This window comes from Thalassophryne amazonica, chromosome 18, assembly GCF_902500255.1.
Source record: "Thalassophryne amazonica chromosome 18, fThaAma1.1, whole genome shotgun sequence".
In the NCBI taxonomy this organism is placed as follows: domain Eukaryota; kingdom Metazoa; phylum Chordata; class Actinopteri; order Batrachoidiformes; family Batrachoididae; genus Thalassophryne; species Thalassophryne amazonica.
In genome coordinates, this window is record NC_047120.1 from 2,214,217 (window position 1) to 2,240,466 (window position 26,250).

Consider the following 26,250-nt stretch of genomic DNA (forward strand, 5'->3'; position numbering starts at 1 on the left):
TATGGTTGCTGGTGTCGCTAACTTCACATTTCTCAAAACAGAGTCGCCAATAACCAGAGTTTGTTCCTCAGCGGGTGTGTCGTCGAGTGGGGAAAAACGGTTAGAGATGTGAACGGGTTGGCGGTGTACACGGGGCTTCTGTTTAGGGCTACGCTTCCTCCTCACAGTCACCCAGTCGGCCTGCCTTCCCGGCTGCTCCGGATCTGCCAGGGGGTAACTAACGGCGGCTAAGCTACCTTGGTCCGCACCGACTACAGGGGCCTGGCTAGCTGTAGAATTTTCCACGGTGCGGAGCCGAGTCTCCAATTCGCCCAGCCTGGCCTCCAAAGCTACGAATAAGCTACACTTATTACAAGTACCGTTACTGCTAAAGGAGGCCGAGGAATAACTAAACATTTCACACCCAGAGCAGAAAAGTGCGGGAGAGACAGGAGAAGCCGCCATGCTAAATCGGCTAAGAGCTAGTAGCTACGCTAAGCTAGCGGATTCCTAAAAACACGCAAAGTGAATAATGTGTAAATAATTTAGAGGTGATTCAGCAGAAGGAGTGCTTTAGTTAAGGCACGTAAAGATTACACTGGAAAACAAATCGTAATCTAGATAACTAGATCAATCTAATTGCGCAGATTAAACAGCTAACAGATACAGAAAAACACCGCTGTGCTCCGGAACAGGAAGTGATACAATACCGCAGTGAGAGCCAACCACCAGTATAATGCTGAAAGCTACATCCAGGTTTTGGAGCAACACATGCTGCCATCCAAGCAACGTCTTTTTCAGGGACGTCCCTGCTTATTTCAGCAAGACAATGTCAAGTAGGGCTGCAGCTATCGATTATTTTACTATTCGAGTATCGATTATCGTTTTTCCCGCCACTATCCACGCAGTGGACAATCGGAAAACATGATAACACAGAGTTCTATTGGGTTAAAATTGTCTCATTAATATTTGTAAATGCACACAGGGTGATCTACAAATAATCATTGATTTGCAAATGTGTTCAGATATCCACAAATCCAAATTTCATATTTGTAACTTGTAAATTGGTCTTGGCAAATAATGTATTTGCAAATATAAAACTTAATTTGTAAAAAAAAATAAAAAATTACATTTGTAAGCCACATCAATGAAGGGAACCACACTGCCATCTAGTGGATATCCAGTGTGCGTGAGTGTGTATTTGTGAATCAGTCGGCATTTGTTTGTGGATCACGAAAAGAATGTCTCAAAATGACATCACAAAGGAAAGCGATGAATGCGTGTAATTGGTGATCCATAAATGCTGAAACTCAATTCACAAATACGATTTCCAGTTTTACGAATGTAATTTTTTTTTTTTTTTACAAATTAAGTTCTATATTTGTAAATACAACATTATTTGCAAAGACCAATTTACAAGTTACAAATATGAAATTTGCATTTGTGGATATCTGAACACATTTGCAAATCAATGATTATTTGAAGATCACACTGTGTGCATTTACAAATACGTATTAATGAGACAATTTATAGGTATTAAAGGCACTGCGCTGCGGTGGTTTGAATCATATTTATCTAATAGATTACCATTTGTTCATGTAAATGGGGAACCTTCTTCACAGACTAAGGTTAATTATGGAGTTCCACAAGGTTCTGTGCTAGGACCAATTTTATTCACTTTATACATGCTTCCCTTAGGCAGTATTATTAGAAAGCATTGCTTAAATTTTCATTGTTACGCAGATGATACCCAGCTTTATCTATCCATGAAGCCAGAGGACACACACCAATTAGCTAAACTGCAGGATTGTCTTACAGACATAAAGACATGGATGACCTCTAATTTCCTGCTTTTAAACTCAGATAAAACTGAAGTTATTGTACTTGGCCCCACAAATCTTAGAAACATGGTGTCTAACCAGATCCTTACTCTGGATGGCATTACCCTGACCTCTAGTAATACTGTGAGAAATTCTTCTTATAAGGTTTTGAATAATCAGGTCCCATCTTATCTTAGGGACCTCATAGTACCATATCACCCCAATAGAGCACTTCGCTCTCAGACTGCAAGCTTACTTGTAGTTCCTAGGGTTTGTAAGAGTAGAATGGGAGGCAGAGCCTTCAGCTTTCAGGCTCCTCTCCTGTGGAACCAGCTCCCAATTAGGATCAGGGAGACAGACACCCTCTCTACTTTTAAGATTAGGCTTAAAACTTTCCTTTTTGCTAAAGCTTATAGTTAGGGCTGGATCAGGTGACCCTGAACCATCCCTTAGTTATGCTGCTATAGACAGACTGCTGGGGGGTTCCCATGATGCACTGAGTGTTTCTTTCTCTTTTTGCTCTGTATGCACCACTCTGCATTTAATCATTAGTGATTGATCTCTGCTCTCTTCCACAGCATGTCTTTTTCCTGGTTCTCTCCCCTCAGCCCCAACCAGTCCCAGCAGAAGAGTGCCCCTCCCTGAGCCTGGTTCTGCTGGAGGTTTCTTCTTGTTAAAAGGGAGTTTTTCCTTCCCACTGTCGCCAAGTGCTTGCTCACAGGGGGTCGTTTTGACCGTTGGGGTTTTTCCGTAATTATTGTATGGCTTTGCCTTACAATATAAAGCGCCTTGGGGCAACTGTTTGTTGTGATTTGGCGCTATATAAATAAAATTGATTTGATTTGAATTTTAACCCCATAGAGTTCTCCCCAGACAATGGAACAACGGCGCCGCGCCACAGTGTTCTGACAGCGCCGTCACACTCTGCCCTGCAATCAAGAAGTTTTTAAAAATACAGCCAGGCTGCAGAACTGGCCTCTTGCTCCCCCTCCACCGCCAGCAGAGAGCCAAGCAGCGCTGCAGCTCAGAGCGCACAGTGGAGAAAAAAAAACAAAAAAATCTTCAGGTAATAAGAGCCCATTCTGCTTTGCACAGCCCCAGAAATTCATTTATAGGCTTTATTTTATAGTTGAGAGAGAGAGAGAGAGAGAGAGGAGACAGAGGGGGGTAGGGGGAGACAGAGAAACAGAGAGAGAGAGAGGAGACAGAGAGAGACGGGGGGGGGGGGGGGGGGGGATACACACATTTTATATATATACACACACACACACACTCAACAAAAATATAAACGCAACACTTTTGGTTTTGCTCCCATTTTGTATGAGATGAACTCATAGATCTAAAACTTTTTCCACATACACAATATCACCATTTCCCTCAAATATTGTTCACAAACCAGTCTAAATCTGTGATAGTGAGCACTTCTCCTTTGCCAAGATAATCCATCCCACCTCACAGGTGTGCCATATCAAGATACTGATTAGACACCACGATTAGTGCACAGGTGTGCCTTAGACTGCCCACAATAAAAGGCCACTCTGAAAGGTACAGTTTTGTTTTATTGGGGGGGGGATACCAGTCAGTATCTGGTGTGACCACCATTTGCCTCATGCAGTGCAACACCTCTCCTTCGCATAGAGTTGATCAAGTTGTCAACTGTGGCCTGTGGAATGTTGGTCCACTCCCCTTCAATGGCTGTGCGAAGTTGCGACGACGAACTGGAGTCAGGTCGAGACCCCGATGAGGACGACGAGCATGCAGATGAGCTTCCCTGAGACGGTTTCTGACAGTTTGTGCAGAAATTCTTTGGTTATGCAAACCGATTGTTTCAGCAGCTGTCCGAGTGGCTGGTCTCAGATGATCTTGGAGGTGAACATGCTGGATGTGGAGGTCCTGGGCTGGTGTGGTTACACGTGGTCTGCGGTTGTGAGGCTGGTTGGATGTACTGCCAAATTCTGTGAAACGCCTTTGGAGACGGCTTATGGTAGCGAAATGAACATTCAATACACGAGCAACAGCTCTGGTTGACATTCCTGCTGTCAGCATGCCAATTGCACTCTTGTTATGTTTCGGACGCGGTCGGAGCACCGACCCAGCGTTTGAAAGGACCCAGCATAAAATAAGCAGAGCACGGTTCAAAGGATAACAGAATTTAATAAACATAACAGTGAGATGCAGTGCTAAACAACTAAAAAAAAGTCTGCGGTCTGGTGAGGTGGAAACACGGCGCGCTCTTAACAGCGCAAACGGTCCGGAGCCACAGCAGTTCGGACCCAGGGACCCCGCCGACACCCCCCAGGTGGCCGCGACAAACCGAGTCTGTGAAGAAAGAAAACATGAGGTGAGTCTAACTCCACACAGAGAGACACAACTCAAAGGTGCACGCAATCAGCAAACACTTCCTGGCTTAAATCTATACATCAGCTTCTCACCCTGCAGGCACGGAACAACTCAGTTCAAATCTCCACTGCAGCAGAAGCTGATTAGACAATTAGCATAACGTGACAGCTCAATAAAACAAGGTGTGAGGGACACCAAATCCACTGTCATTACTTCATAAAAGTCACCAAAACCAAATTACCTCAGGAAGTGTGCTGAAGAGCGTGAGACCTCACCCAATCCTCCTTCACAGACTGTGGCGTCAAACCTGGAGCGGTCTCTGCGTCCGTGATGGTGAGATTGTTCTCCTGATGTCGATCTCACACGTCTGCTCACAAGGTCGAGTCTCTGGCAATCACACACTGTGCATTCAAGGTTTAAATGCAGCAATCTCTGATTAAGACAAAATACACCACAGCTGTGAGTCCTGATGACCTGCATGTGAAAACAAGCCTCAGGTGTTCAGGGTGAGGTCCTAATGCTCAGCCACTCAGTCCTGAATGCATACCACCTGGTGGGAGAAACAGAAAACAAAAACCAAGCCAGCCAAACACCCCAGCCCACAACAACGCTCTCTCAAATCTTGCGACATCTGTGGCATCGTGCTGTGTGACAAAACTGCACCTTTCGGAGTGGCCTTTTATTGTGGGCAGTCTAAGGCACACCTGTGCACTAATCATGGTGTCTAATCAGCATCTTGATATGGCACACCTGTGAGGTGGGATGGATTATCTCAGCAAAGGAGAAGTGCTCACTATCACAGATTTAGACTGGTTTGTGAACAATATTTGAGGGAAATGGTGATATTGTGTATGTGGAGAAAGTTTTAGGTCTTTGAGTTCATCTCATACAAAATGGGAGCAAAACCAAAAGTGTTGCGTTTATATTTTTGTTGAGTGTATATGTATATATATATGTATATGCAAGGCTTGTCGGTTGCATCATTCGCTTGTGAGCAGGCTTTGAGTGAGCACTGGTCTACCCCTCTCATCGGATTTTTATTGCGAATAAATGTCTTAATGATTTGGAGCTTTGCTGCATCAATTTTTTTCCAGAAACTGTGAGAGACCTCCAGGTGGCCACCATTCTGAAAATTAATATGGCTTTCAGAGACGATTTTATGGGGATTACACAGATTAAGGAGTGCTCCAGCTGGTTTAAAGACCGCCCACAGCATCTGAGAGCGCGGCGCACTCCGAGCGCCGATCGACAGACTCAGACCCCACTGAAACAACCAGATCATTTCCAACGTGAAGGTTTTGTTGATCCAGGACGTCGTCTGACTTTCACAAAAAGGCAGAAGGCATGGACATCAGCACTTTTTCAGCACATTCTACTGTTACAGGAGTTTTTTTTCATGGAAAAAGAAGCGGATGAATGCGCCACCGTACCGAGAAATTGAGCATGAGCTGGACATGCCCCAACATGTCCTGTGAGGCTTCATCACGGCATTGCTTTGCGCCATGCGGCTCCGCCTCTTTCCATGACAAAAACTCCTGTAACAGTGGAATGTGCCGTTCATTTCCAAACTGGACGCTGTGTTTTATCCGGGACGTCGTCTGACTAGCACAGGAATTGTGAAAAGACGTGGACATCAGCACTTTTTTGGCACATTGAGACAGACATGCGGAGGAATTCGGTGCCGCATGGCGCAAAGCAACGCCGTGATGAAGCCTCACGGGACATGTTCTGGCATGTCCAGGCACATCCACAATTTCTTGGATAATCACTCGATGGAAAAGCACCGACAGCTGTCTGAACGCCATCTCAAAGACGTCCTGTGAGACCAAAACGGAGGTGGTTTTGTCTCGCTCCAGTAGCGAATCCATCGTGACGCGCAAAGCCTCCGCTCAGCTTTCCATGACAAAATCTCTTGTTAAAAGTGAAATCTGCCGGAAAATGGTTGATGTCCAGCTATTGTGATAACCAGCGAAATGGCACACGATGGTCACGGATTCAGACAGCCATCCGTTTAGAAATGAAATGGTCACTCAGACTGTCGATTCCATCAGAATTTCTTCAGCTTTAAGTACCCCTTTAAGGATGCTCGGCACGCCGCGCTCCGAGCTGCGACGACGCGGCACAAGCCACCGGAGCATTTCTAAATGGATGGCTCTGTGGATACGAGACCGTCGTGTGCTCTTTCTCTGGTTATCACAAGAGCTGGACATCAGCCATTTTCCAGCAGATTTCACTTTTAACAAGAGATTTTGTCATGGAAAGCCACGCAGAGGCTTTGCGCGTAAAGACCGATTCACTTTGGAAGCGAGACAAAGAAACACCTCCGTTTCGGCGTGTCAGAGGGCAAGTTTGGACATGCCTATCTCGGCTTTCAATGCTTACCAGTCCAGTAAGTATCAGTGAAATTGTGGAGAGCTGGACATGTCCAAACTTGTCCTCTGACACGCCGAAACGGAGATGTTCCTTTGTCTCGCTCCAGTAGCGAATCCATCGTGACGCGCGAAGCCTCCATGCGGCTTTCCATAACAAAATCTCTTGTTAAAAGTGAAATCTGCCAGAAAATGGCTGATGTCCAGCTCTTGTGATAACCAGAGAAAGAGCACACGACGGTCTCGTATCCACAGAGCCATCGATTTAGAAATGCTCTGGTGGCTTGTGCCGCGTCGTCGCAGCTCGGAGCGCGGCGTGCCGAGCGTCCTTAAAGCTGTAGTAACAGACCTTATTCTCTGTGAAGCCCGTAAAACTTTCACCGAAAGCCAGATACATTTTTCCAATGGTTTCCAGCTGCCAGTCTCTAACAGCTTCTGAAAAAATTCTGATGGAAAAAAAGTCCTTTTCATTCCGCCATTTCCAGACAATGAAAATCCGACGAGGGGGCGGGACCACTCCTTCCCAAGGTGTGCTCACAGGCGAATGACGTCACCGACAGGCGTGGAAAAACTCACGCATGCACACGAGGGTTCAAGCATGTCTGACGTAAAAACATATGAATGAAATCCATATAGTTTTTGAAAAAAAAAAATAAAAAGGACCGTTACTTTATTGACAGACCTCATATATATATATACACACACACACACAACAAAAATATAAACGCAACACTTTTGGTTTTGCTCCCATTTTGTATGAGATTAACTCAAAGATCTAAAACGTTTTCCACATACACAATATCACCATTTCCCTCAAATATTGTTCACAAACCAGTCTAAATCTGTGATAGTGAGCACTTCTCCTTTGCTGAGATAATCCATCCCACCTCACAGGTGTGCCATACCAAGATGCTGATTAGACACCATGATTCGTGCACAGGTGTGCCTTAGACTGTCCACAGTAAAAGGCCACTCTGAAAGGTGCAGTTTTGTTTTATTGGGGGGGATACCAGTCAGTATCTGGTGTGACCACCATTTGCCTCATGCAGTGCAACACATCTCCTTCGCATATAGTTGATCAGGTTGTCAACTGTGGCCTGTGGAATGTTGGTCCACTCCTCTTCAACGGCTGTGCGAAGTTGCTGGATATTGGCAGGAACTGGTACACGCTGTCGTATACGCCGGTCCAGAGCATCCCAAACATGCTCAATGGGTGACATGTCCGGTTAGTATGCCGGCCATGCAAGAACTGGGACATTTTCAGCTTCCAAGAATTGTGTACAGATCCTTGCAACATGGAGCCGTGCATTATCCTGCTGCAACAAGAGGTGATGTTCTTGGATGTGGCACAACAATGGGCCTCAGGATCTCGTCACGGTATCTCTGTGCATTCAAAATGCCACCAATAAAATGCACCTGTGTTCTTCATCCATAACAGACGCCTGCCCATACCATAACCCCACCGCCACCATGGGCCACTCGATCCACAACATTAACATCAGAAAACCGCTCACCCACATGATGCCACACACGCTGTCTGCCATCTGCCCTGAACAGTGTGAACTGGGATTCATCCGTGAAGAGAACACCTCTCCAACGTGCCAAATGCCAGCGAATGTGAGCATTTGCCCACTCAAGTCGGTTACGACGACTAACTGGAGTCAGGTCGAGAGCCCGATGAGGACGACGAGCATGCAGATGAGCTTCCCTGAGATGGTTTCTGACAGTTTGTGCAGAAATTCTTTGGTTATGCAAACTGATTGTTTTAGCAGCTGTCTGAGTGGCTGGTCTCAGACGATCTTGGAGGTGAACATGCTGGATGTGGAGGTCCTGGGCTGGTGTGGTTACACGTGGTCTGCGGTTGTGAGGCTGGTTGGATGTACTGCCAAATTCTCTGAAACGCCTTTGGAGACGGCTTATGGTAGAGAAATGAACATTCAATACACTAGCAACAGCTCTGGTTGACATTCCTGCTGTCAGCATGCCAATTGCACGCTCCCTCAAATCTTGCGACATCTGTGGCATTGTGCTGTGTGATAAAACTGCACCTTTCAGAGTGGCCTTTTATTGTGGACAGTCTAAGGCACACCTGTGCACTAATCATGGTGTCTAATCAGCATCTTGATATGGCACACCTGTGAGGTGGGATGGATTATCTCAGCAAAGGAGAAGTGCTCACTATCACAGATTTAGACTGGTTTGTGAACAATATTTGAGGGAAATGGTGATATTGTGTATGTGGAAAACGTTTTAGATCTTTGAGTTCATCTCATACAAAATGGGAGCAAAACCAAAAGTGTTGCGTTTATATTTTTGTTGAGTGTGTGTGTATATATACAAGATTAGGCTTAAAATTTTCCTTTTTGCTAAAGCTTATAGTTAGAGCTGGATCAGGTGACCCTGAACCATCCCTTAGTTGTGCTGCTGGGGGGTTCGCATGATGTACCGAGTGTTTCTTTCTCTTTTTGCTCTGTATGCACCCCTCTGCATTTAATCAATAGTGATTGATCTCTGCTCTCTTCCACAGCATGTCTTTTTCATGATTCTCTCCCTCAGCCCCAACCAGTCCCAGCAGAAGACTGCCCCTCCCTGAGCCTGGTTCTGCTGGAGGATTCTTCCTGTTAAAAGGGAGTTTTTCCTTCCCACTGTCGCCAAGTGCTTGCTCACAGGGGGTCGTCACGTTCGGGTGCATTTGTTTTCAAATTGTAATATTTCTTAAATTTATTTTTGTTTATATATTAATAATCTAATGATTATTATATACAATTTTAGAGAAAGAGACAAAAAGAACCTGAATAGAAACACAACACAAAATATATAATAGCAACTAACAATGAACATAAATACATACAGAAATAAATAAATGTTTGCTGTGAACACCTAGTGACTCTTACACCTCCATTTCATCCCTGTCTTATTTAAGTTTAATGACAGTTTGTTTCGGTCAAACCATATTTTTAATGTGTTAATTTCTTCAGTGATTTCCTCCAGAACTATCTGCCAAACTGGAAAACTGCTGCATCGTAGTAAGAGCAGAATACTACTGGAATGAATTTTAAAAAGGAAAGTTGTATTTTTTTTTTTCCCTCATCTAAATGGATACTCCAGTTTATCGTCTGGAATAGTCCCAGATTGCATTTCAGAGCTTCTAGAATTCAAAGATTAGGCGCTTTTCCACTTCACAAAAGTAGCACTACCCGGCTCGACTCTACTCGGTTTTTTTGCTTTTCCATTACGGTAGTATCTGGTACCGGGTCCTTTTTTTTAGTACCTGCTTGGGAGCGGTTCCAAAGCCACTTTTCCACTACAAAGCACCAGCACTATTCGGCTCTACTCTATTCGGCTCTACTCGGTTTGGTTCAAAGCGCGAGCTTTTCTACTGCAAATAGTACGTCTTCAACGTGGGCGGGGTCAGCAGAGCAAACTGCAGTGACGTAGTTTTATACGCGACACAAACATAAACAATGGCGAACTCCGTGTGTTTACTGCTGTGAGTTTTTAAGAGAAAGTTGCTGGCGGCGAGAAAAACACGCTTGATTCATACAGAAGACTTTGGGAATTCATATGAAGATGAAGACGAGAAGGTACAAGCTGCTAGAGATGAAGAGACAAAGCATGACGGTAAGCTAATTGTTAGCTTCCTAAGTAGCTCGTAAATAATTAATAACTGCAGGCTGTCGCTATTAACTATTAAAATTGTGGCTGTCAAAATAAAGCGTTAATTTAGATTAATTACAATACCTATCAGGCCTTCAGTCACACTTTGCTCCATTTTGTTTTGACGTCAGTGACTTGGTCTGTAAATAGAGACGCGTTTCTGAGCAATAAACGTGTTAATGTCAATACTTTTTTTTTTTAACCAAAGTAACTTGCTTTGGTAACTTATTGTTAAATCTCAAATGTGGGAGTTTGTGCATTTACTGACGTTCACGCGCAAAATGTTGATTCGGTTTTAATGACCGTTAATTAACGTCGTCACTGAACTCGAACAGGCTTAAAACACATTAAAAACGTTTATTTTTAATCCGGATTTTAATGTTCAATGGACAAATTTAAAATATGAAATCTAATAAGATAATTATTAAAGGAGTCATATTGTGCAGAAAGAATCAGCCTCCAAACTCCCACAATTCTGTTTTTATAGACATTCTTTATAATATATCCTTTTATTGTCATTGTACACATAAATACAATGAAATTTGCCTGCATTTAACCCATCCAAATTACACTTAAGACAGTTCTCCCAATTTAAGACCAATTTACAGCTTAATACCTCCTTGATATGTAACAAAAATAACCCTGATCCTTTTTTACCTGATTATTAAATGCCCCAAACACACACAGATCTGAGTTTTTTAAAATATACCTGCAATTAACTGATTCATTTAGATTCATCACAAACCCCTGTAATCAATTACATTATTTTTTTAATAACCTGACAGCACTAATTAAAGTATGTATGCTGTATGTGTGTGTTTCAGATGGTTTTCTCAGAGTCACCGGTTCATGCCACGGAATGGGACACCTTTGTCATCATCATGTTATACACCAGTTATGTTTCACTATGAATTTTGAATAAATTTTTGTACTTTTTGCTAAAATGTCTCCACTTTTGTGTAACATCATTTTGATTTGTAAAAGTTACCAAGGTTTACTGATTTAAAGGCTAACAGTTTGAAAAGCTGTTTAAGCATAATCCAGTAGTAAAACAAGTTTTACATTTAATGGGGTCATAAATGTAAATGTAATAGACAGTAAAACTGGTTGTTCAAAATTCCTTGATGTAATGGTGCCTTCACTGAAGGGACTAAACCTTTTTGTTTATGTTAAATACCATTTGGTAAAATCTCAGTTTGTGATTATTCCAGCATCTGTGTAAAGATTCAGCCAGGTGTAGTGTGCAGTGTCTTCTGGAGCGCAAAAACCCAAATTAAAAATTCTTAGAAATGAAAAAAAAAAGTTTTTGTTTTTTTTTTTACTGTTGACTCAGAATGAAATGACAAATTATTATACAGTCACATGAATCAAATTGTTTACTGCAACAAAAAAGAGCAAATACACAAAAAAAGCAACACAAACTATACAAAAGTTTCATGTGTCTGTAGTCTGGGTTGGGGGCGCAGGTCACACGCCCCAGTCATGCATCGCGTGCACAAGGTCACCCAGCACGCCAAGATATGCCTGATTAAATGCAGCTTCCACCACCGTTGCTTCCTCAAGGATCAGTCGGATGTGTCGATCACACTGAACCCAGTTCAGCTTCAGCCTCAAGGTCACTCAAGATGGTGAGATTCTCCTGCTGGAACAGGCTCCTTTATCTCTTGCCTGGACAATAATGAAGGTAGAAATGGGAAAGAAAGTTTAAAAAAAAAAAAAAAAAAACCTTCAGTCTCTGTATGATCATTCCCCAGACTTTCAGTTATCTTGGTCACTTTGCATAAAAATTATGTTCTTTCAAACTTATCCTCCAACAAATCAGATCATTTGGAGCATCATTTTGAAAGAACATGACTTTTACGCAAAGCGATCAAGATAACAACCTTTGTGGGATTTATGACAATATTTATGGGTTCTGGATTTTTTTTTTTTTTTTTTTTGGTGGTGGTGGGGGGGGGGGGGGGGGGTGTCGCCCTGTATATATATCGTATTTGGGAAAGTTAAGGTGACGTGAGACACGTTATTCTTACCTGTGATGACATGTTGCTGTGTGATGCTGGACGTTGATACAGATGTTGAAGCTGGTGTTCGAACCCTCCTCACTTATGGAACTGGATTCTTCAACAAAAACACAAAATGGCGACATGTCAAAAAAACACACACATCACCGTAATGACACTAAATGAGTCAAATGTACACGTTTGTTGTCTTGCTGACTTGAGGTGTTTTTCTGTCAGAAGAACACCTCAAGTCAGCAAGACAACAAACGTGTACATTTGACTCATTTAGTGTCATTACGGTGTTTTTTTGACATGTCGCCATTTTGTGTTTTTGTTGAAGAATCCAGTTCCATAAGCAAGGAGGGTTCGAACACCAGCTTCAACATCTGTATCAACGTCCAGCATCACACAGCAACGTGTCAACACTGGTAAGAATAACGTCTCACATCACCTTAACTTTCCCAAATACGATATGTATACAGGGTGACCCCCCCCCCCCCCCACCAAAAAAAAAAAAAAAAAAAATCCAGAACCCATAAATATTGTCATAAATCCCACAAAGGTCCAGCAAATTTTGCTGGACCTTCCCAAAGTTTCAGTTATCTTGATCGCTTTGGATAAAAGTCATGTTCTTTCAAAATGATGCTCCAAATGATCTGATTTGTTGGAAGATAAGTCTGAAAGAACATAATTTTTATGCAAAGTGACCAAGATAACTGAAACTCTGGGGAATGATCACACATAGACTGAAGGTTTTTTTTTTTAAGTTTTTTAAACTTTCTTTACCATTTCTACCTTTATTATTGTCCAGGCAAGAGATAAAGGAGCCTGTTCCAGCAGGAGAATCTCACCATCTTGAGTGACCTTGAGGCTGAAGCTGAACTGGGTTCAGTGTGATCGACACATCCGACTGATCCTTGAGGAAGCAACGGTGGTGGAAGCTGCATTTAATCAGGCATATCTTGGCGTGCTGGGTGACCTTGTGCACGCGATGCATGACCGGGGCGTGTGACCTGCGCCCCCACCCCAGACTACAGACACATGAAACTTTTGTATAGTTTGTGTTGCTTTTTTGTGTGTGTGTGTATTTGCTCTTTTTTGTTGCAGTAAACAATTTGACTCATGTGACTGTATAATAATTTGTCATTTCATTCTGAGTCAACAGTAAAAAAACATTTTGGTTCATTTCTAAGAATTTTTAATTTGGGTTTTGCCGCTCCAGAAGACACTGCACACTGCACCTGGCTGAATCTTTACACAGATGCTGGAATAATCACAAACTGAGATTTTACCAAATGGTATTTAACATAAACAAAAAAAGGATTAGTCCCTTCAGTGAAGGCACCATTACATCAAGGAATTTTGAACAACCAGTTTTACTGTCTGTTACATTTACGACCCCATTAAATGTAAAACTTGTTTTACTACTGGATTATGCTTAAACAGCTTTTCAAACTGTTAGCCTTTAAATCAGTAAACCTTGGTAACTTTTACAAATCAAAATGATGTTACACAAAAGTGGAGACATTTTAGCAAAAAGTACAAAAATTTATTCAAAATTCATAGTGAAACGTAACTGGTGTATAACATGATGATGACAAAGGTGTCCCATTCCGTGGCATGAACCTCTGCAGCGGTGACTGAGAAAACCATCTGAAACACACACATACAGCATACATATTTTAATTAGTGCTGTCAGGTTATTAAAAAAATAATGTAATTGATTACAGGATTTGTGATTAATCTAAATGAATCAGTTAATTGCAGGTATATTTTTAAAAAAACTCAGATCTGTGTGTGTTTGGGGCATTTAATAATCAGGTAAAAAAGGATCAGGGTTATTTTTGTTACATATCAAGGAGGTATTAAGCTGTAAATTGGTCTTAAATTGGGAGAACTGTCTTAAGTGTAATTTGGATGGGTTAAATGCAGGCAAATTTCATTGTATTTATGTGTACAATGACAAAAGGATATATTATAAAGAATGTCTATAAAAACAGAATTGTGGGAGTTTGGAGGCTGATTCTTTCTGCACAATATGACTCCTTTAATAATTATCTTATTAGATTTCATATTTTAAATTTGTCCATTGAACATTAAAATCCGGATTAAAAACAAACGTTTTTAATGTGTTTTAAGCCTGTTCGAGTTCAGTGACGACGTTAATTAACGGTCATTAAAACCGAATCAACATTTTGCGCGTGAACGTCAGTAAATGCACAAACTCCCACATTTGAGATTTAACAATAAGTTACCAAAGCAAGTTACTTTGGTTTAAAAAAAAAAAAAAAAAAAAAAAAAAAAAGTATGGACATTAACACGTTTATTGCTCAGAAACGCATCTTTATTTACAGACCAAGTCACTGACGTCAAAACAAAATGGAGCAAAGTGTGACTGAAGGCCTGATAGGTATTGTAATTAATCAAAATTAACGCTTTATTTTGACAGCCACAATTTTAATAGTTAATAGCGACAGCCTGCAGTTATTAATTATTTACGAGCTACTTAGGAAGCTAACAATTAGCTTACCGTCATGCTTTGTCTCTTCATCTCTAGCAGCTTGTGCCTTCTCGTCTTCATCTTCATATGAATTCCCAAAGTCTTCTGTATGAATCAAGCGTGTTTTTCTTGCCGCCAGCAACTTTCTCTTAAAAACTCACAGCAGTAAACACACGGAGTTCGCCATTGTTTGTTTGTGTCGCGTATAAAACTACGTCACTGCAGTTTGCTCTGCTGACCCCGCCCACGTTGAAGAGGTACTATTTGCAGTAGAAAAGCTCGCGCTTTGAACCAAACCGAGTAGAGCCGAATAGAGTAGAGCCGAGTAGTGCTGGTGCTTTGTAGTGGAAAAGTGGCTATTTTCGTGCAGGTGGTGTTGGGGGGTAATTTTGGGTTTCATCTTTTTTGTTTTTCACCACTTTCATCCCTGAATATGAGTTGTGATTCACTTTTGTGCGGAATAAAGTTACTAACTGGGACTCCTGTCTCGTTGCGAGAAAGAAACGAATCGTCCTCCGTTCTGTTCACACAGCTCCAAACGTTGCGCGGCTCTCTGACAAGTCAAGATAAAACGATAGAATCCAGTCTGAATTAATAACTTCAAAGCGAAACACCGTTTTGTTTATTTTTATTTACGTATGTCCAGAGATCAAGGATACAGTGACTAATTTCATATTTATTTACTTTAAGACTCAAGGAAATACATAGAAAACCTGTAAAGCCTACTTTTAGTAGAAAATTCACGAGGTATCGATAAGGGAATCGATAAGGAATCGGATCGATAAGCAGAATCGATAATGGCATCGATAGATAAAATCTTATCAATACCCATCCCTATTTTCAGTACCACTGAAGGTGACCAAGCAACACTTAGAATCCAGCCTCAGTGTATCATGGCCTACACAAAAATGTATGATAACCATCCCAGGGTGGTAGCTGTAGTCAGGTAGGGGTCAATGAAGAATTACACAGAGGTCAAAATTTAAAAATGCTCCAATCATGTTGAAAACTACATTACATTATTTGTCTGATCATAATGATTCCAAAAAGGTATAGTTTGGACCATCTATGACAGAATGCTCTGGAGTTATGGGGTAAAAACAGCAAAAATGGTGACAAAGGTCAATTTCAGTTTGTACAGGGGTCAAAAGTTAAAGTTGCTCCAAATTCAGTAAAAAATTATGCAAATTATTGTTTGGGTTGATAGGGTTCTAATAAGGAATAGTTTGCACTAGGACTGCAACAACAAATCGATAAAAATCGATTACAACAGGCGTTGCTGGCCGCTTCTGACGCCAGTAGCGACCAGTGCACAGAGCAGATCAGACGCTGTTTCATAGAACTACACAGTTAGAATATGGCAGATGCAAGTAGACGAAAGAAAGTTAAGACTTCAGAAGTGTGGGAGCACTTTACATTAAACAACAGTTTAACTGCAACATTTGCAAGTCGGACCTCGCATGGCACGGGAGGCTCAGGCTGTCTGCGCGTCTCCCAGAGCAGCAAGGTGAGGGGCAGAGAGGGAGAGAAAAAGAAAGAACAGTAACAGCACCGACAGTTTTTTATTAATGTTGTCAAAGTCCTACCATCGACATTAACGCTTGTCCGATTGTCCAGGACAAGTGTAAAATGTGATTGGACAAGTAATAGCTCTAAATCGTTGTCCGATCGGACAAGTGGCATTTTTTTTTCTTGGTTTAAAACGTTCAAATACTTCTCGCACCTCGCGAGAAAGCGTCTTTGGTTTTTCCTGCCACACTCCACGCAGCGGACAATCGGAAAACATGATAACACCGAGTTCTCCCCAGACAGTGGAACAACGACGCCGCGCCATCAGTGTTCTGACAGCACCGTCACACTCTGTCGTGCTCTCAGGTCATTTTTAAAAATTCAGCCAGGCTGTTTGTGCAGAAGTGGCCGCCCCCCCCTCCCCCCGGAGACGCTGCAGCGGAAAAAAACTCCGTTAAAGACTTCACATAAAACGAGCTCCAGAAGTTCATTTATAGGCTTTATTTTAGAGCACGATTTTTTATTTTTTATTTATGTTTTATTTATGTTTTATTCTTTTACTTCTGTTTTTAATTAGGTATTTGAATTTTTCTTTAATTTTTTGATGTTGAACTGTTCTGTGTGAGGCACCTTGAGATGGCTTTTGTTGTAATTTGGTGCTTTATAAGCTGATTACATTGAAATTGAAGCCATTAAATGGCTGACTGGCGTTTAATGGCCAGTCAGTCATTAAACTTAACAGTTTGTCAGAGTCAGAAGCTGGGGACCTCCAACTAAGCCTCACAGCAGTGCTGAACAGTGGTAAGCCTCCTCTGTCCAACATCACAGGAGAACAGAAAGCTTTGTCAGCACTGCAAAAGAACCAAAGCATCCTTATCCTGCTAGTGGATAAAGGCAGATGTACGGTGGTCCTGAACACATCGGACTACGAGGCCAAGATCAACAACTTGCTCAGTGACTCCAACACATACGAACGTCTGAAGAGAGACCCCACGAGCGGCTATAAGAAGAAAATCATTAGCTACCTCCAAAACCTGGAGAAAGAGGGACTCATCGACAGGCAGACATACTACAGACTGTACCCAGGAGATGTCACTCCATGCATCTATGGACTGCCCAAAATCCACAAACAGGACGTGCCACTCAGGCCTATTGTATGTAGCACAGATTCCATCACATACAATTTGGCCAAACACCTCAAGTGGATTTTGGCTCATCTAGTGGGTAACTCAGACCACCATGTGGAGAACACAAAAGATTTTGTGAACAAGATCAAGGACCTACAGCTGGAGGCAGATGAAACTATGGTGTCATTTGATGTGACTTCGTTGTTCACCTGCATCCCCACTGCTGAGGCCATCTCAGCTGTGAGGCAGAGACTGCTGGAGGATGTGTCTCTACTTGAAAGGACCAAACTCACACCAGACCACATCTGCCAACTCTTGGAGATCTGTCTCAACACCACGTATTTCTTGTTTAGGGGGAATTACTACAGGCAGATTCATGGTTGTGCGATGGGGTCTCCGGTATCCCCCATTGTGGCCAATATGTACATGGAGCGAGTGGAGAAGACAGCCTTGACGTCTTTCACAGGCATCTTTCCCAGTCACTGGTTCAGATATGTTGATGACACGTGGGTCAAAATCAAGCAACAACAAGTTGAGGACTTTACAGAACACATCAACTCGGTGGAAGCCAATATCAAGTTCACACTTGAGGATGCCAGAAACAACCATTTAACCTTCCTGGACTGTGATGTTACGATTGGAGAGAACAGGCAGCTCCAGACAGGGGTTTACAGAAAACTAACTCACACTGACCAATATCTGCTCTTCGGCTCAAACCACCCTTTGAACACAAGCTCGGGGTGATCAGGACGCTTCAACACAGAGCCCTACAGGTGCCCACAACTGCAGAGGGAAGGGCTAAAGAACAACGTGTCCGGAAAGCCCTCACAGTATGTGGGTACCCACAATGGTCCCTGGACAAAATGCAGAAGTCCCAGAGAACAAAGAGACCAGATAGACAGGAGACGGAGACAAGAAGAAGAGGAGTGTCTCTCCCTTATTTAGCAGGAGTACGGGAAAAACTACAGAGGATCTTCAGACAGCACAAAATCCCAGTTTACTTTAAACCGGTTAACACCTTGAGACAGAAATTAGTTCACCCTAAAGACATGATCCCTAGTTACAAACAGAGCAATGTAGTGTATTCTATCAGATGTCAGGAAAACTGTAACGAACACTACATAATGAAACGAAGCAACCTTTACACAAAAGGCTATACCAGGACCGCAGAGAGGGCGCCAGTGGACCTCAGTCGGCGGTTCACCTCCATCTTAAAGACATTAACCACACGTTTGAGGACAAGGAAGTTAAAATACACTCAACAAAAATATAAACACAACACTTTTGGTTTTGCTCCCATTTTGTATGAGATGAACTCAAAGATCTAAAACTTTTTCCACATATACAATATCACCATTTCTCTCAAATATTGTTCACAAACCAGTCTAAATCTGTGATAGTGAGCACTTCTCCTTTGCTGAGATAATCCATCCCACCTCACAGGTGTGCCATATCAAGATGCTGATTAGTGCACAGGTGTGCCTTAGACTGTCCACAATAAAAGGCCACTCTGAAAGGTGCAGTTTTATCACACAGCACAATGACACAGATGTCGCAAGATTTGAGGGAGCGTGCAATTGGCATGCTGACAGCAGGAATGTCAACCAGAGCTGTTGCTCGTGTATTGAATGTTCATTTCTCTACCATAAGCCGTCTTCAAAGGCGTTTCAGAGAATTTGGCAGTACATCCAACCAGCCTCACAACCGCAGACCATGTGTAACCACACCAGCCCAGGACCTCCACATCCAGCATGTTCACCTCCAAGATCGTCTGAGACCAGCCATTCGGACAGCTGCTGAAACAATCGGTTTGCATAACCAAAGAATTTCTGCACAAACTGTCAGAAACCGTCTCAGGGAAGATCATCTGCATGCTCGTCGTCCTCATTGGGGTCTCGACCTGACTCCAGTTCGTCGTCGTAACCAACTTGAGTGGGCAAATGCTCACATTCGCTGCCATTTGGCACGTTGGAGAGGTGTTCTCTTCACGGATGATGCGAAGATGTGTTGCACTGCATGAGGCAAATGGTGGTCACACCAGATACTGACTGGTATCCCCCCCCCAATAAAACAAAACTGCACCTTTCAGAGTGGCCTTTTATTGTGGGCAGTCTAAGGCACACCTGTGCACTAATCATGGTGTCTAATCAGCATCTTGGTATGGCACACCTGTGAGGTGGGATGGATTATCTCAGCAAAGGAGAAGTGCTCACTATCACAGATTTCGACTGGTTTGTGAACAATATTTGAGGGAAATGGTGATATTGTGTATGTGGAAAAAGTTTTAGATCTTTGAGTTCATCTCGTACAAAATGAGAGCAAAACCAAAAGTGTTGCGTTTATATTTTTGTTGAGTATATTAGCCAGAGAGAAGAAATGGTTTGAGAGAGGGGTCAAGGAGGCATTCTTTGTGAAACGTTTGAAACCCAGCCTTAACCGGGGAGGGGGTCTGAGACATACTTTATCCCCTGTTTACAATGGGGTACTCAGGTCAAAGGAGTTTCAGTCTTTTGTTCATGGTAATGAGTCATTCACCATGGCCATCATTAGAGGGACAGTTGTCCTGCCATTAGGAGAGTGCTAAATACAGCACAATAGTTGCTAATTAGAGCTATTGTTTAGTCACTAGCCTATAGCAGTCTGCCTCTCAGTAGGAGGGGTCTGGTTAGGTTTAAAACTCCAGCTTTTGTTGGCTTCTGTTTTATTCTTCTCTACAAGAGTCAGACAGAAGTCAGACTTCCAGAGCAAGAATTTTAGCTGAGGAAGCTTCTGCGATTTGAAGCGAAACATCCTCGCGTCAAGCAACCCAGTCTAGTCGAAGATTCAAGCTTCTCTACTATTGAATTTGAACAACATTTTATTGAGTCTTAAAGTAAATAAATATGAAATTGGTTACTGGATCCTTAAACTCTGGACATAATAAACTCTACATGGTGGATCCTTGATCTCTGGACACAAACAGAAATAAAATCTGTTAGTTTTTGCATTTCTTTCAGACATTATGAACGTATTCCATACCTATGAGCTGAGTTCTACAGTTCATAGACGTCTCATTTTTTTTGGAAAAACGTTTTAGTCGATTGTAGTTTATTGTCTGTATTGCAACGTTTGTAAGAGGTGTCATTTCGTTTTGAAGTTATTAATTCCGAGCGGACTCTCAGCAAAGAGCCGCGCATCGTTTGAATCTGTGACAAAGGAACGGAGGATGATTCTCGTTTGTTGACTGCAACAAGACAACAGTCCCAGTAAATGACTTTAATACACACAAAAATGACTCATGATATTTTAATGGCTTTGAGAGCGGTTAAGAAGTGGACTTGCCACTTCTGAAGAGCAGCGACTCAAAGAGCCACGAGCCAAATCGAACCATTGCTTCAGTGATTCACGCTTTAAACTGGAGTCGCGCTGCAGAAACGGTTGATTACACGGTCCAAAATAAGCGTAACGGTCCAAAATTATATCGTAACGGGCCGTAACGCCTGTTACGATAGCTCGCTAGCTGGCGCGAGGCTAGTGTGAAGTGTGTCCGCCTGTGAGTCCTTTGTGACGGTGGAGGAGCTCAGTAGCACCCGCTGCTCGGTAGGGACAGAAACTGCGATAGAAGTCAGTCTCTAAACACAAGCAGCTACAAAAAAAAAAAACACCAGAAATAGAAGCTCAATTTGTCGCTAGTCGTTTTTAACAAAGAAAATGCCGCTAAGAGGATTAAGAAAGTCTCCGTTTCAACTCAGAAAAGAATGAAAACGCTCCCACGGGTGGTTACACCAAAAGATCTCTGATTCGCTCATTTCGCTGTCAATCAAAAAGGGATTCAGTCTCAGACAGATCATCCAATCATCATGCAGAAGCTGAGCGTCCGATGGGCAGGACTAAGCCCAGCATTAATCCAATGACTCGTCTCGTTTCGCTGCATGCTTTGTTTCACTATTAAAGCACTGTGAAGCTGCGAGAATGAGTGAGAGGAAAGCCGCGTCGTTACCAGTGATAAGAAGCTGATTCTGAACAAAAGTTGAGCGTGTTGTACTGCATATTTAGTCAATGACATGTACACACAACAGTATATATTTGATCAGTTATTTTTTTTTGACATTTTATGGGAAGCTAAGCTTCCCTTGCAGTCTTCGCCTCTGAGACGGCGAACTACGGGAGCGGGGAAGAACACATTTAAGCAGGGGTGTAAGCAGCTCTCAGTTGAATGGAGTCAGAGCTCCATCTACTGGACAAACGGTGGAAGGACATTTTACATGGCTGACAAACATTTCAGTAACTGTTCTGTTTATGAGAAATCATCGGTGTTGTATCGGCAAAATTTCGGCCGATGGTGAGTACTTTGAAAAGGGCTTATATCGGCTGATAATATTGGCCGGCCGATGTATCGGTCGGGCTCTACTTTATTTTACTGTTGAAAGTCTTCATGTTTCCAAAGTTTGCTCAAATAGGGTGTGTGTGTGAGAGACAGACAGAGGGAGAGAAATACGTATATGTGGGATGAGTCACATGTGTCATTGTGAAATGACCACATAGTTTACAAGTTATACAGAGAATGTTTCACATAATGAATCAGGCTACAGTTTTTGATTTAGGTTTTATGGTTAACTGGTTATGCTAATTGCTCATTTTCAGCAATAAAATACCTCTTTTTTCACCATATACATATTTTATAACATATGTTTCAATGTTTTATGGCAACTCAGCACTTTGATAAAGCAATGCCATTTGAAATAATTATTTTTGTTCTTTATTATAAACTGTTTTATTCTTTATTATTTTATATTTCAACAGCCAAGGCACATTTGACAATTTGTTGATTTTCAAGTATTTTAAGTTTTCAAATAATGTTCTGTTGTTAAATAAAGTGATGAAGGGAGTGGTGGCCAAATGGTTAATGCGCTTGGTTTCAGTGCAGAACGTTCCGGGTTCAAATCCCACCCCCGCCACCTTTCTCCATGTAATGTGGAGTTGCGTCAGGAAGGGCATCCGGCGTAAAACCTGTGCCAATTCAACATGCAGATCCACCTTGGATTTGCTGTGGCGACCCCGAGTGCAAACAAGGGAGCAGCCGAAGGGACTTACTGTTAAATAATGGAAGGAGAGAAAAATTGTTTCCCTGGCACATTTTTTAAAAATTCCCCGCTAATCTGATTAATCGATTAATCGTGTCGAAACCCCATCAGATTAATCGATTACCCAAATAATCATTTGTTGCAGCCCTAGTTTGCACTGTCATGTTTAGTTACCATGTTACAAGGTAACATGTCACCTGTCACAGAATCCAATTTGACCTTGTTTGACCTTTACTTTGGAGACCAAACATTCAGCACAGCACTATTCCATTTATTAATCATTTTATTTCAACCAATAATTTGCATCATTTTTTACTGAAATTGGAGCAACTTTAATTCACAAACTTTAAATATGACGCACATACGTGAAATACATTAAGAACACTGTGTAATTAAGACATATAAAAGTGTCTTCAAACATGATATTGGAAACATACAGAGAAACGGCAACAAGCACACTACGCATGGCTGAAAAAAAATTACCAATTTCAAACAATTTAAGCAAAATTATCTGAGAAAACAGAGTGAACAACTCAAACTTGAAAATCATTATGATGGCGCTGATAATGTTAACCTGGTGCAGCGCACTGGCGTGAAGTTAGACAGTAGTTCATTATTCAGACAGTAATTTGCGATGAAGCAGTTCTGGTTGTATTATGGGCAAAAAATGTTTTTAAAATGGAAATAAATGTGCCCTGTTGAATTCTACCTTACAAAATCCAGAATAAAACAATGATTTGGTTTTGATGCTTAAAACAGTAATTTGGTTGCAAAGCTTAAACCAAAAATTAAATCTATCTCTTTACACCTCACTCTAGTCACAACTTTAGTGAAAAAAGTGCTGCAGAAACAATTATGAATTTAGTTACACATCAAAAACAACAAGAAATAAAAGAATGACAAAAACCATTTAAAAATAAAAAAAAATAGTAAAGATGACAAGTGACTACAATACAAATAATATTTTGAAAATTTTGATTTTCTGTGCTGAATGACTGTCCACATTTAAGCAGTCATAGCTTTTACATGGGCAAGTGCATTTTGGCACCACCTGCCCAGATATGTCCAGTGTCCTTGCCCCATCCACCCCAACCCTCATTTCTCCCCCTCCCACCACTCCATATGACCATATGAGGTTGGTGGGCATGGGGCAAGGGCAATTGACAAATCTGGGCAGGTGGCGCCAAAATTCACTTGCCCATGTAAAAGCTATGACTGCTTAAGTGTGGACAGTTATTCAAATTCCAGACAGTAGTTCGTCATATCATTAAATATAGTGAAATTGAGGGGTGGGAGGGGGTGCCATTTATTAGGCACAAGCCTAATGAGTATATGTCTGTTTACGCTTTCCATATTCTGTCGTTCTATTTTTGGTTTAAGCATCAAAACCAAATCATTGTTTTATTTAGGATTTTTTTTTAAAGCTAGAATTCAACAAGACACGTTTATTTCCATTTTTAAAACATTTTTTGCCAATAATACAACCAGAACTGCTTCACTGCGAATGACTGCCTGAATAATGAACTATTGTCTAACTTCACGTCGGTGTGCAGCGCCATGTTTCCATTGTTTAGACAGAGACCTGAATACAGAACATAAAGTTTAGTGGACAAACCTGCTCTGGATCAGCGAACATCAGGCTTGAAAACAGCATCCAGCACGTTGACTAGTTTCTTCTCTTTTTTAAATCCACTCGTTTCTTCTTACTGCTCTGCGATCTGTTTGTTTCTACCAACTCAAATATCTCGGCTTCATTAGCAGCAGTTAGCCGCTGTTTCAACAACCTTCTCAGCTCTTCCACCTTTTCGCCTTCCGGTTTACTGTCGACCTTTGTGCTTCTGGAGCTCTTCAAAAAACATTCGAGGATCACAGAGTGAAGTTTGATCTGTTCACAGAAGAGTTTCCAGCGTCTCCAGCTAACTAGCTTTAGCCTCGCGCGCCAAAAGGAAAGTTTTTCTTCGTTGGATTCTTCTTCTATCAAGTTTTTGGCGGTTTACAAACAGACATGGTGCATTACCGCCACCAACTGTTGGGGTGTGGAGCATTAATGAAGTCTGATGTATGTTATATTAATGACGAAATGTGGAGATAAAGGAGGGAGAAAAAAAAGGTGGAGGAAATTACACAGTTCTGTATTCTGTTGAATAACCCTGTTCCCTTTAAATATGCCAATACTTGCCTCCAAGCTGGTGGTTTCGGTGTAGAAAAAGAATGTAACCCCTGAAGTGTTAAACTGGTCTGTCCTTGTGTTCTGACATTATCTAATAGAATTCTTCTTTGTCTGTTATGTTCTTGTCACTCCAGTAACACGTGCTCAACAGTCTCCCTTCTGCTGCATCTCAGTTTCATGTTTTCCAGTGATGTTGAGAGTTTGATTTAAACCTGTGTGATCTATACATAGTCATGTGACTTCATCTCCTCTGTTTCCTTGATACAACCCGTCCCTGAATTTTATGTAAAAACCGACCCTTAGATTCTCTGTCCCATTGCTTTTATCATGCTGTGCTTGAGACCAGACGACCCTCGGTTCAAATCCCAGCCTGACTGGAAAATCACTAAGAGCCCTTGGTCAAGGTCCTTAATCCCCTCGTTGCTCTCGGTGTGTAGTGAGCGCCTTGTATGGCAGCACCCTCACATCGGGGTGAATGTGAGGCATTATTGTAAAGTGCATTGGGCGTCTGATGCAGATGGAAAAGTGCTATATAAATACAGTCCGTTTCCCATTTTACCAGGCTTTGTTCTTTTCTGTCTTGATGATTGTTTTAACTTCAGTTTTACTAAGTGGAATGTTGATCTGTGTTTCTGATTTCAGAGCTGCTTTTACCAGCTGATCTGCTGCTTCATTGTCCTCAATTTCAGAATGAGATGGAACCCACATGAAACACACTGAAATATTCTGTTGGAGTTTAAATTAGCTTTGAAGAATCTCATTGACCAGGTTTGGCCTCCAAACAGATTTTCCATTTGAAAAGCAGATTAAAGCTGCCATTGAACCTGAATAGATGACATGGTGACTGAACGTCATCTCCTCGACCCACCACAGTGCAAGAAAAATTATTAGGAGTTCCACACAAAAGACAGCGAACTGATCTGACGGTCTTTAAACCGGCTGGAGCACTCCTTAATCTGTGTAATCCCCATAAAATCGTCCCTGAAAAAGCCATTTGAATTTTCCGAATGGTTACCACCTGGAGGTCTCTCACAGTTTCTGGAAAAAATTGATGCAGCAAAGCTCCAAATCGTTCAGACATTTATTCGCAATAAAAATCCGACGAGAGGGGTGGACCACTGCTCACACAAAGCCTGCTCACAGGCGAATGACGCAACCGACAGGCGTGAAAAAACTCACACATACGCACGAAGGTTCAAGCTTAGCTGATGTAATCACACGTGATTCAAATCCATATGGTTTTTGAAAAAAATAAAAAGGTCAGATACTTTTCTAACAGACCTCGTATTTCATAATAAGGTCCTGCTGAACGAGACCGTCCATCCCACTGTACTTATTACTTTCCTTTGAAACCTTTGACAGAGGCAGAGTTTAACAAAAACTGTGTCTCACCATTGGTGGAGAACATTTGTCCTGAGAAGAAGCAACAAATTTCTGATGTTTGTTTGGTTCAAAACACTGTGACACAGACGACTGAAGACACATCATGTGATATTAAAAAGACAACTGGGGGAAGGAGGTGAATTTAAAGACCAGATTCTTCTGACACCGATCAGTTTCTGATTTATTTTTTTGAAGCTCTGATGATGACATGAATGTAGCAGAAGAGCTGCTTTACATCAAAAGCCTTCAAGGCCAAACAAGAGGAACAGATTAATAGATAAATAAAATGCTGAAGTTATTTTTAGATCCACATACAGTGCCCTCTAGAAGTAT

At 41.8% G+C, this 26,250-nt stretch overlaps 1 long non-coding RNA gene across 1 annotated transcript in view; it reads right to left on the bottom strand.

Moving 5' to 3' along the window:
• Nucleotides 1-24,041, bottom strand: part of LOC117530241 — a 43,258-nt gene extending 19,217 nt beyond the window's left edge. Inside the window, exon 1 of the long non-coding RNA XR_004566250.1 lies at nt 23,980-24,041. This is a non-coding gene — a long non-coding RNA (uncharacterized LOC117530241). The remainder of the gene's footprint in view (nt 1-23,979) is intronic.
• Nucleotides 24,042-26,250: the final 2,209 nt, after the last annotated feature.